Source organism: Mobula hypostoma, chromosome 19, assembly GCF_963921235.1.
Source record: "Mobula hypostoma chromosome 19, sMobHyp1.1, whole genome shotgun sequence".
Lineage (NCBI taxonomy): Eukaryota > Metazoa > Chordata > Chondrichthyes > Myliobatiformes > Myliobatidae > Mobula > Mobula hypostoma.
The window spans coordinates 25652563-25664596 of record NC_086115.1 but is presented as its reverse complement, the minus strand read 5'-3'; positions in this window follow the sequence as shown (position 1 = coordinate 25664596).

Here is a 12034-nt window from a genome sequence, read left to right as displayed (position 1 = left end):
TAAGACCAGCATTTATTAGCCATCCCTAACCGCCCTAGAGCTGAGTGGTTTACCAAAGCATTTCAGAGGACAATTTATCGTAATCCACATGGGAGTGGTGGGGGGAGGGTGGTTGGTTCTGCCTGGAATCACACACAGGCAAGACCAAGTAAGGATGGCCAGATACTTTCTCTGAACATAAGTGAACCAGATGAATTTCTAGGACCTTCCTGCTGCTTCAGACATTATTATTAAGGCTGGCTGCTACTGCACTGTTGCAGTACTGGGAGTAAGGGGGTGGTGCTGGGGTTTACGGTGCTGGTTTTAGGGTATGAGGGGTCTTGTTCTGGAGTGTTGGATCTGTGGTTGTGTGGAGTGGGTAGGATTCAATGCGGTGCACTCTGGCTCTCTAGCTCTGGTGGAGCCAGGATGTTGATGTGAACACATTATCGTTGGCTGCTGTCTTACTTCAATTTGTTCAGGCAATTTTAGAATTTGATTACCATATGCATAAAGCCATTTCCACAGAGTAATACACATCCTTGCATTCATTTATCCAGATTATGCTTGAATAAAATAACGATGGATGTTTGCTGCTTCCAGTGATGTTTTATCAATTCAGCATCTCAACTGCAGCAGTGATAAAGGGAAGGGTAGATAATGAGGGCATACAAAACTATGAGGGGTATAGATAGATAGGGCAAAGAGGCTTTTTTTCGCTGAGGTTGGGTGTGACTAGAACCAGAGGTCATAGGTTAAGAGTTAAAGGTGAAATGTTTAAGGGAAACCTGAGGGGAACTCCTTCACTCAGAGGGTGGTGACAGTGCAGAACGTGTAGTCTGCAGATGTGGTGGATGCAGATTTGATTTCAACATTTAAGAGAAGTACATGAATGGAAGGGGTATGGAGGTCCAAGGTTCCAATGTGGGTCAATGGGGCTGGGCAAAATAAGTTTGGCACAGACTAGATGGGCTGAAGGGCCTCATTTCTGTGCTACAGTTTTCTATGACTCTTTATGAAATGTTATACCTCATACCTCATTCTGCTGGTACACCGAGTAAAGAGATACCTAAAATATACACCTCAGAATCAGAACATTTTGCCAAACTGCTCTAAGCCAGAATCAATACTATACCCTGCAGAGTAAGCAGTGAGAAGGACAAGAGGCTGCAGGAGGATATGGACATGTGGGTAAGGAGGGAAAATGAGGAAGCAACAAGATGGTAGCTGGAGTGTAATGTGAGGCGAATGGCCTTGAGGCCTCTGGCCTCCTTGGGAGACACTACAGATGCAGGCGGCCCACATACACCGGTATGCATGCGTGGAAAATTGGCACTTACTTCTATTTCAGCCAGTAACTGGACCAGTTTTTCAATGAAAAGCAACCATCAAATGTTGGCCAACACACACAAAATACTGGGGCGAGCTCAGAGGGTCGGGCCTGAAAGATCTTGGCCTGAAATGGCGACTGTTCATTTCCCTTCATAGGTGCTGCCTCACCCTCTCAGTTCCCTTTTGTGTGTGTTCCCTTCGTCAGTTCCTTTGTTTCCACTGCATCAGAGACGTCCTGAACGGGGTTTCCCTTCTTCCACCACTGATGCTGCCCTCACCCTCATCTCCTCCATCTCCCGGACATTCATTCTCACTCCATCTTTCCTCTGACTGAACAGGGATAGAGTTCCTCTTGTCCTCACCTACCACCCCATGAGCCTCCACATCCAACACATCATTCTTCACAACTTCCCCCATCTTCAGCGGGATCCTAGCACCAAACACATCTTTGCCTACCCCTCCCCGCCCCACTCCGTTTTCCATAGGGATCGCTCCCTCTGTGATTCTTTTGTCCATTCGTCGCTGACCACTCGTCTCCCTCCTGGCACATACATCCCTGCAAGTGACAGAAATGCAGCACTTGCATTCACTTCCTCCCTCCCCTCCATTCAGGGTCCAGGTGAGGCAGCACTTCACCTGTGCATCTGTAGGGGTCATCTACCGTATCCGGTGCTCAAAGTGTGGCCTCCCTACGTTGGAGAAGCCCAGCGTAAACTTTGTTGAGCAAAAAGTGGAATCCTGGTGGCCAACTACTTTAATTCCTATCAACATTCCTGTTCCAACATGTCGGTCCATGTAGAGGTAACTGTCAGGATGGAGGAGCAACACCTTATATTCTGTCTAGGTACAGTAGCTCCAACCTGATGGCGTGAGCCATCAATTTCTTCTTCTGGTAATTTTTTTGTCCCTTCCCCTTCCCTCTTCTTCTATTCTCCATTCTTGCCTCTTACCTCGTCTCCTCACCTGTCACCTGGTGACCCTCCTCCTTCCCTTTATCCCATGGTCCACTCTCCTCTCCTATCAGATTTCTCCTTCTTCAGTCCTTTGCCTTTTCGAGCTATCACCTCCCAGCTTCTTACTTCATCCCCTCTCCCCTATCCAGTTAGCTTCACCTATCACCTTCTAGCTTGTCCTCCTTCGCCAACCCCATCTTTGTATTCCGTCACTGTTTCCCTCCCTTCCTTTCCAGTCTGGGCCCGAACCGTTGACTGTTTATTCACTTCTATAGCTGCTGTCTGACCTGCTGAGGTCCCCCAGCAATTTGAGTGTGTTGTTCAAGATTGCCATCATCTGCAGAATCTCTCAGATCTCCATCAAATGTTGGTGTTCCCAGAGATATGGATGCTCTCACGTTTGAATCACAGGGGTGTTAATATGCAGGTAAAGAAAACAACTCAGGAGTATTAAAGCAATACCTTTTCATTGCGAGGTGCTTGGAATGAAATATGGGTTAAGTTACTGCACTTGCAACCAGGTTTCTGTTCCTCTGCTCCAGAACAGAAATTCACATGGCAGCTGGGTAATTAACTTTAATTGATTAAATAAATCTGGAATAAAAACATAGTTGGTTTCTGTAAATATAACTATTACACTAATAGATTGTCATAAAAACCCACTCCCTGATGTCTTCCAGCAGGTGAAATTTGCCATCCCGTAAAACCGTAAGACATAGGAGCCGAATTCGGCCATTTGGCCCGTTGAGTCTACTCCACAATTCTATCATGGCTGACTTAAAATCCTTCTCAGTCCCATTCTCCAGCTGTCTCCACGTGACCTTTGACACCCCTAATAATCAAGAACCTGTCAATCTCTGCTTTAAATAGACCCAGTGACTTGGCCTCCACTGCAGATTTGGCCTCCTGACCCGGTGGGAATACTTGCGATGCTAAACCCATCACTGTGATTAGCGCTTAACTATCCCTATCAGTTGAAGGATAATTTGGGATAGACAATGAACACCGATGTTGTCAATGAAATTGCCATTTTATGAATGAAGAAATGAAAAGATCAAGGAAGTTTTTGAGCGAAATTAGACATCAGTTTTGCAGTATCTGTCGCGGGTACATTGAAGCATGCATTGAAATGCATCCTTACCGTCAGATCAAATCAGTGAGGATTTTGCTGGGTCCAGCCGGCAAATGTCGCATGCCAACATAGCGTGCCCACAACTCGCTAATGTACATCATTGGAATGTGGGAGGAAAGCAGATCACCTGGAGAAAACCCACGCGATCACAGGGAGAATGTGCAAACTCCTTACAAACAGTGGTGAGAACTGAACAGCAATCTTCCAGCCAGTGTTGTAAAGCACTGTGCTAACTGTTACATTGACGTGCCATCTCAGGGGGCCATTCTTGCTGCCATGGGTGGGAACCTTCTGGACCTGTGGCAAAAGAGCTGGAACTCTTATAAAAGAAATGCAGATACCAGTTATGTTTATAACAGGGGTTATTGACAGCACAACTGGAGAGAAATGTACGGTTCTGATTTTAGAAAATATTGCTCTAAGGCAGTGCAACAAAGGTTTAGCGGGTCAATTCATAGGAAGAAACCAGAAGAAAGGTCTGATTGCCTTTGTGAGGTGTGCCCTAAAATATCAAGCAAGCTTTGAAAATAACTCCCTTAAATAAAATGACCCAAAAGAAACAAAGCTTTTCTGCATGGCTGTAATTTTCCTCATTTACAAATCTAGCCTAGATATTTTCTGTTATATTCTCAAAGTTTGTTGGTGTCTGCAAGGACATGTCGACAGCATTGTGGACTAACAAATGCTTTGTTCGAGGGGCCAACAAAAGGAAATTCAAATGAATTGAATAAATCTGCAATATAGGGAACATACAGCTAGTCTCTGTAATAGTTTCATTCATACATCATTTTTTGTATGGAAACTGGATTCCATAACAAATAGAACTGCGGATCTAGAAGTGACCCGACTAGATCCTGTAACAAATAGAATCACAGTGCTATAAGTGACCTGTTCCAAGCAAGTGAATTAGGGAAGACAGCTGGAGAAACAAAAAGTTGGAAATGATTTTTTTTATCATTCTTGAAATTGATGGGGACTACTCAGACATATTGCAAAAGCTAGTCAAAAAATCTTTTGCAAGATGCCAAGAGTTCTTCGAAGTGCTCAATCACTAGCTTCTACTAGATTAAAATTATAGCCATGGAGTCATAGAAATGTACAGCTCTGAAACAGGCCTTTCAGCCATCTAGTCTGTGCCAAGCCATTTAAATTGCCTACTCCCATCAACCTGCACTCAGACCATAGTCTTCCATATCTCGACCGCCCATTTGCCTATCCAAACTTGGAATCGAACTTGCATGCACCACTTGCACTAGCAGCTCGTTCCACACTCTCACAACCCTCTGAGTGAAGAAGTTTCCCCTCACGTTCCCCTTAAATTTTTCACCTTTCACTCCCAAACCCACAACCTCCAGTTGTAGTCTCATCCAATCCCCAGTGGAAAAGGCCTGCTCGCATCCACCCCATCCACCCCCGCCCCTCACAATTTTGCACACCTCCATCAAATCTCCTCTCAATCTTCCACACTCCAAGGAATAAAGTCTGAGAATATAGAATGCCCCAGAAGCCTGTGCCAGCATTTCTCTATGTTGGAACTACCTAGGTTGCATCCACTCTCCCCCTTTAATATTTCTCTTTAAAGGTAATTCGTAGGCTCAACTTCAACAATGATTTATCATAGTTCTGCTGCAGTGTTAAAACGTTTAACATCACTTAGTTTCTATATAAATCCCTTAAATTTGTGCCCCCTTGCTTTCAATTGAAATCAGAATCTGGAAGATCCCAAGCAAGTTAGCTTTAAGCCTTCTCAGACACTGAAAAATAAACCTAAGTCTTCCTTAACAAATGAATCTCTTGTCTCCAACAACATCCTAAGAATATGTGCCACGTGATCTCCGTCGCCATCAGGAGTTCCCAACCTGGGGGAGATTGCGGACCCCTTGCCGAACGATATTGGTCCATGGCATAGAAAAAGTTGGGAACCCCTGATTGCCATTATCCTCCCTACAATCAGATACCTTAAACTATGCAGTCCAGACCAAAGGAAACGTATCATTTCAACATTTGTTCTTTGTATTCTGTAGCTGCAAAACCAGATTCCATTTGCTATTTTATGGCCATATTATATAAGATTTCCACTTTAATTTGTACCTTGAGATTCCACTGATTTCTACTCCTTTAATTATTTTATCATTTAAGATACATTCATTCCATATTCTTATATTCAAAATGTTCCATGTTGTCATACAATGAATTCAGCAGCCCACCTATGTACGCTTTCTATTAGATCTTGGTCCTTCAATAAATCGGTACTGACTAGCTCTTATTAGCACATATTTCTTCACTTCTTGTAACATTATCTCATATTATAGGGACCTAAGTAATACCCTACACTGAAGGCAAAGGATAGTGCTTATGCCCACAAATTTTAAGAGGTACTCACGATGTAGTAGAGATCTGACCATTTTATCATTGACCAGAATCTGAGAAGCTGTGAGACCTGTTGCACCAAACATGTGGTGCCCTGTACTCTGTTTGGAGGCTGGAGTCGGAAAGTTATTAGCGACGCACCCAAGGAACCCCTGTGCCAAGGAGTGGAAGCGGTGATGGCAGAAAGGGTCAGAGAGTTTAATGGGGACCAATGGCCTGAGACCAGTGATTGACTTATAAAAATCTCACATTGGATACTCTCTCTTCTCCCCTCTTTTACTGGGCAGAAGGTGCAAACGTCTGAAAACACGTACTCAAGAACAGCTTCTACCCCACAATTATAAGACAATTAAATAGCTCCCCAGTACAATAAGTTGGACTCTTGACATCACAATCAAAGTGGACTTTATTGTTTACCTGCACTACACTTTTTCTGTAGCTGTTACACTGTATTCGGCACCGTTACCATTTTATCTTCTTCTACCTCAATGCGCTGCATAATACCTGATCTGAAAAAACAGTACGCAAACCAAGTTTTTCACTATATCTCCGTACATGTGACATTAATAAACCAATTCCAATTCCAGTTCCACTCAGGGACATTTAAAACTGAAGTAATTGGAAAATTATTGAATTAATGATGCTATTAGGCAGGAACTTGGGAGCGTAAATTGGAAACAGATGTACTCAGGGAAATGCACAATGGAACTGTGGAGGTTGTTTAGGGAGCACTTTCATGGAGTTCTGGATATTTCCATCCCATTGAAGCAGGGAAAGGATGGTAGGGTGAAGGAACCACGTTTGACAAGAGTTGTGGAACTGCTAGTCAAGAGGAAGAAGGTTTAGGAAACAGGATCAGACAGGGCTTTAGGTAGTTACGAGGTAGCAAGGAAGGAAGTTAAGAATGGACAGGAGAGCTAGGAGTGGGCATGAGAAAGCCTTGGTGAGTAGAATTAAACCAAGCATCAAGTCATGCTACAAACACATGATGAGCAGCAGGATAACTAAAGTGAGGGTAGGACCGAATCAGGGATGAAAGGGAAAATGTGCCTGGAATCTGAGGAGGTAGTGGGGGTCCTTAATGAATACTTTGCTTTAGTATTCACCAGTGAGATGGACCTTAATGAATGTAAGGGCAGCATAGAACCATCTAATATGCTGGAACATGTCGATGCTAAGAAAGAGGATGTGCTGCAACTTCTGAAAAACTTTAGGATAGATAAGTCCTGAGGCCAGATGGAATATACCCCAGGGAAGCGAGGGAAGGGATTACTGCAGCTTTGACAAAGATCTTTGCGTTCACTAGCCACAGGAGTAGTACCAGAAGATTGGAAGGTGGCAAATGTTATTCCATTGTTCAAGAAAAGACAATAGGGATAACCCTGGGAATTATAGACTGGTGAGCCTAACTTCAGTGGTGGACCAGCTATTGGAGAGGATTCTTAGAGAAGGGGTTTCAAAGCACTGAGAAGCATAGTCTGATTAGAGATAGCATGGCTTTGTGGGAGGCAGGTCGTACCTCACAAACCTGAGTGAATTCTTCAAGGAGGTGACAAAACAAATTGATGAAGGTAGAGCAGTGGATGTAGTGTATATGGATGTTAGTGAAGCATTTGACTAGGCCCTCCATGGTAGGGTCATTTAGAAAGAAAGGAGGCCGAGGATCCAGGGAATTTGGACTGTGTGGATTCAGAATTAGCTCACCCATAGAACTCAGAGGGTGGTGGTAACGTGAGTGTATTCTGCCTGGAGGTTGGTTACAAACAGTGGCAACCAAACTGAACAGTCTCTTTCATGCTTGACCCCTCTTACATGTTACGTATGGACTTAGGCACTGCCACCCAGTCGGTTTTCCATATGTACGATCTTTTCAATAAACACTGTTGTTTCACGAAGATAACCTTCAGGACAGAAAATGTAATCCACACAAAAACAGCTATTTTACTCAAAGTTCAAAGTGACTTTCTTATCGGAGTACAGGACATAAATGTTACCATATAAACCATGAGATTAATTTTCTTGCAGGCATTCACAGTAAATACAAAGAAACACAAAAGAATCGATAAAACGTGCACAAAACAAGATGTAGAAACAACTAGTGTGCAAGAGCCAACAATCTGTACAAACACAAAAAGAAAGAAATAATAATAATTAATTAATAAGCAATAAATATCAAGAACATGAGATGAAGAATCCTTGAAAGGGAGTCCATAGGTTGTGGGAACAGATCAGTAATGGGGTGAGTGAATTAATTCTCTCTAGTTCAAGGGCGTGATGGTTGAAGGGTAATAACTGTTCCTGAATCTAGTGGTGTGGGTCCTGAGGCTCCTGTACCTTCCTCCTGATGGCAGTAACGAGAAAAGAACATAGCCTGGATTGTGGGGGTCCTTGATGATGGATGCTGCTTTCCTGCGACAGCGCTCCATATATATGTGCTCAGTGGTGGGAAGGGCTTTTCCCGTGATGTACTGAGGCGTATTCATGAATTTCTGTGGGCTTTTCCACACAAGGGCATTGGTGTTTCCATGCCAGGCCGTGATACAACCATTCAGTATGCTCTCCACCATAGAAGTTTGTCAAAATTGTAAATGACATGTTAACTTCTAAGAAAGTAAAGACAATGCCATACTTCCTTTGCAATGACATTTACGTATTGGACTCAGGACAGATACTTTGAAATGATAACTGAAGAGTTTAAAGTTGCTGACCTTTCATCTCCATCCCCAATGAGGACTGGCTCATGGAGGTCTGGCTTTGTCTTCCTATGGGCAATAGTCAGATCCTTGTTCTATTGTCATTGAGCGAGAGGTTGCTGTCAGCCAGAGTTTCAATATCCCTCCTCTATGCTGATTCGTCACCACTTTTGATTCGCCCAATGACAGTGGTATTGTCAGCAAACTTAAATATGGCATTAAAGTTGAGGTAGTGGAGGTATAATTTGTCCATCTGTGCTGATCACCCCATCCTTGACTACGCTGTTCCACCGTGAACACGATCTGTTATGAGTCAACATGATGCTTTCAGATCAGTCATGCACAGCACATAACCTCCGCTGCACTGCTCAGGTGTGTTTCTGGGGTACAGGGGTGAGCGACCCTTGTGCCTGTTTTGTGTTCTATCGCTGAGCAGCAGCGAACCATCTGATTGGCCTATCAGATTTCTCTTTGGGAACTAGTTGACTTGATCAGCATTTCTGATCTGGCTATTGTTCACGATTGCATTTAATTTTTAAAAAAATAAAAAATAATAAGTTGTGCTTAGCCTCGCAGTCATAAGTATAAAGTGAGTAGAGCAGAGAGCCAAGTAGACAGCCTTGTGGTGCACCAGTGCTGATGGTGATAGTGAAGCAGGTGATGTTGCCAACCTGAATTGATTGGGGTCTGCAAGTAAGGAAATCAAGGATCTATGTGCACAAGGGGGTACTGAGTCATAAGTCTTGGAGCTTATTGATTAGTGTTGTAGGGCTGATAGTATTGAATGCTGAGCTGTAGTTAATGAAGAGCATCCTGATGTATGCTTCTTCACTGTCCAGATGTTCCAGAGTTGAGTGAAGAGGCAATGAAATGGCATCTGCTTTGATCTGGTGTGATGATAGGCAAATTGGAGCAGATTCAAGTCACTTCTCAGGCAGCAGTTGACATGTTTTGTTACCAGTCTCTCAGCACCTCGTTGCAGTGGATGTAAGTGCTATTGGATGGTACCTCAGTCTACCAAAGCGAGAGGTTAAAGATCTCAGTGACTACTCCAGCCGGTTGATCAGCACAGGTCTTCAGTACTCGTCAAGGTACTTAATGAGACCCAGTATTTGCATATAGTGGAAGTAGATTTTCTAAACACAAAAGGTTCTGCAGATGCTGGAAATCTAGAGCAACGCACACAAAATGCTGGAGGAGCTCAGCGAGTCAAGCAGCATCTATGGAGAGGAATAAACAGTTGATGTTTTTGGCTGAGTCTTGGCCGGAAATGTTGACTGTTTATTCCACTCCACTGGATGCAAGTACTGGGTTTCATTAAATTAATTAGTTGTGGGCCTGACCCTAATTTTTTCTATTGTATTTGAAATCCTGCAATGTATGTTTGTACTTTATTTATTTTTACATGTTATTTGTACTGAAATCTTGCAGATGTCGGATATCCAAGAGCAGCGCTGGTGTGAGAATCAGTCATCTCCCACGTCTCTGCACTAGAGGGAGCTATAAGCCATCAGTAGGCACAATGTCAATAAACGTACTGATGTAGACAACCTCATTAACATTCATTATTTCACTATTAGAAAATCGACTTTTCCTGGAATGGAATGCAGTAACGGACATTTCTAAATTGTCTGACAACGTTCAGCTGGGCACTTCATGAGGTCCTAGACACAAAGCGTTGGAGCAACACAGTGAGTCAGGCGGCTTCTATGGAGGGACATGGACAATCGGTCAAGACACTTCATCTGGACTGAAAGAAAGAGAGGAAGTATCTAGTAGCCTGTTGGCTATCTCCCCTCTAGGGGTGTATGGGGTGACTAGGAAGGGGTAGCACCTCTGGTGGGGGGGCCTGCAGTGCCCTTTTCAAGGCAGCTTGTCCTCCTTTGGTCCCCACCTGGCGCTCAGCTCTCACCTGTGGCTCCAAGTAGCTGTAACATGCGCAGCGGCCACACCCCGGTAAACCGTCTCGGCAGATGGGCCAAACCAATTGAGGGTAGCCGCCGGGTCTTTGACCCTCGGTGAGGTAGGGGATCTGTCTATCCCAGCGTGTGAAGTCTGGCCCTGTCTGGCCCTGGCAGACTGAGCGGAGGAGAGCGATTAATGGTCCAACGGTCAAGAAGGCAGGCCCAGCAGGTGTTGTGGAGCGCTAAGAGCACGACAAGACACTTAGACGTCCTGGTCATCCACTGCAGCAGGAGAGGTCTCCAGCCTTAACGGTTGTCTGTGCCACTAGATCAAGGTCTCTTCTGCTGAGAGAGTGGGATTGCCCCTGCGCAATGGCTGTTCTGCTTAAAACTCCATCACGCCCAGGTTTCAAAAGTGTCTTCTTCGAATCCAAAGGACTGCCACCATCTCCCCTCTATCTTTTAGTCCAGATAAAGGGTCTCAAGGGGTCAGGCATGATAGAAAATTAGGTCCTGACCCTTTGACCTTGTGATCTTCTGATTGTCTTCTTTTTCATCTCAACTCTGGCCTCAGTGTCCCAACTCTACAAACTCCATGCGTCCCTAATCATGCGATGCCCTAAGGAATTCAATGAAAGTGTGGATCACCAAGCTAACCTCTCACCACTTACTTAAATACCACCATAATTCAGCAGACCCAATCCTGGTTCACCTCCCTGATGGTGATCCTTCTTATACCAACCCTGCCAATCCCCGTCCCTACAGGCACAGCCCTGTTCCTTCCTATAACCACTATTACCAATTGAGATTATAATTGCCAGCCATTTTATCACTCAGTTCAATCTCTGGCCCAAATCCAAGACATTCTGTTCAATTGCGTTGAGGCTTTGGGCTCATTAAGGACCCTGAGGACAAGTACTTTACACCAGACCTTTGATGGACACTGGAACACAGTAATAAACAAAAATAGACGACCATCCCAATCCTTGAAACAAATATACTGGAACATGACTCTCAGTGTCACTGCAGAATTCTCGTCTGGTTACCTCCTGTGAGAGAGAAGAAGAATTTCAAAGCAGAGGAGTGGTAAGTGGTTAGTGGAGAGGAGAGTAACTGGGATATCGTCCTTCGGCTCTGTAAGATGAACAATAAGTTGCATGAGAGTTGTGTGATTGTCTGATGGAGCCCATTCACACCTACCTCCTTGACTCAGTGACACCAGTTACCACAAGAAAATTATCCAGTGCTGGCTGGTAACTATCCAATGTCCAATGCCACTGAAATAGATTGTCTGATTACCATCACATTCTCAATTAGGGGATCATACCCTAAAAGTGTGAAGTAATTTCCTTTGGAAGGTTGGTTTTAAAGACAGAATACAGGGTTAATGTGGAGGACCAGAGGGATCTTGGGGTTCACACTTATAGATCCCTCAAAGTTGCCACAAAAGTTGATAGGGTAGCTAAGAAGCCATATGGTGAGTTGGCCTTCATTAGTCAGGGGATTGATTTCAAATATCGTGAAGTAATATTGCAGCTCTATAAATCTCTGTCAGACCAGATCTGGTCACCTCATTATAGGAAGTGTGGAAGCTTTAGAGAGAGCACAGAGGAGGTTTACCAGGATGCTGCCTGGATTAGAGAGCATGTCTTACGAGGATATGTAGAGTGA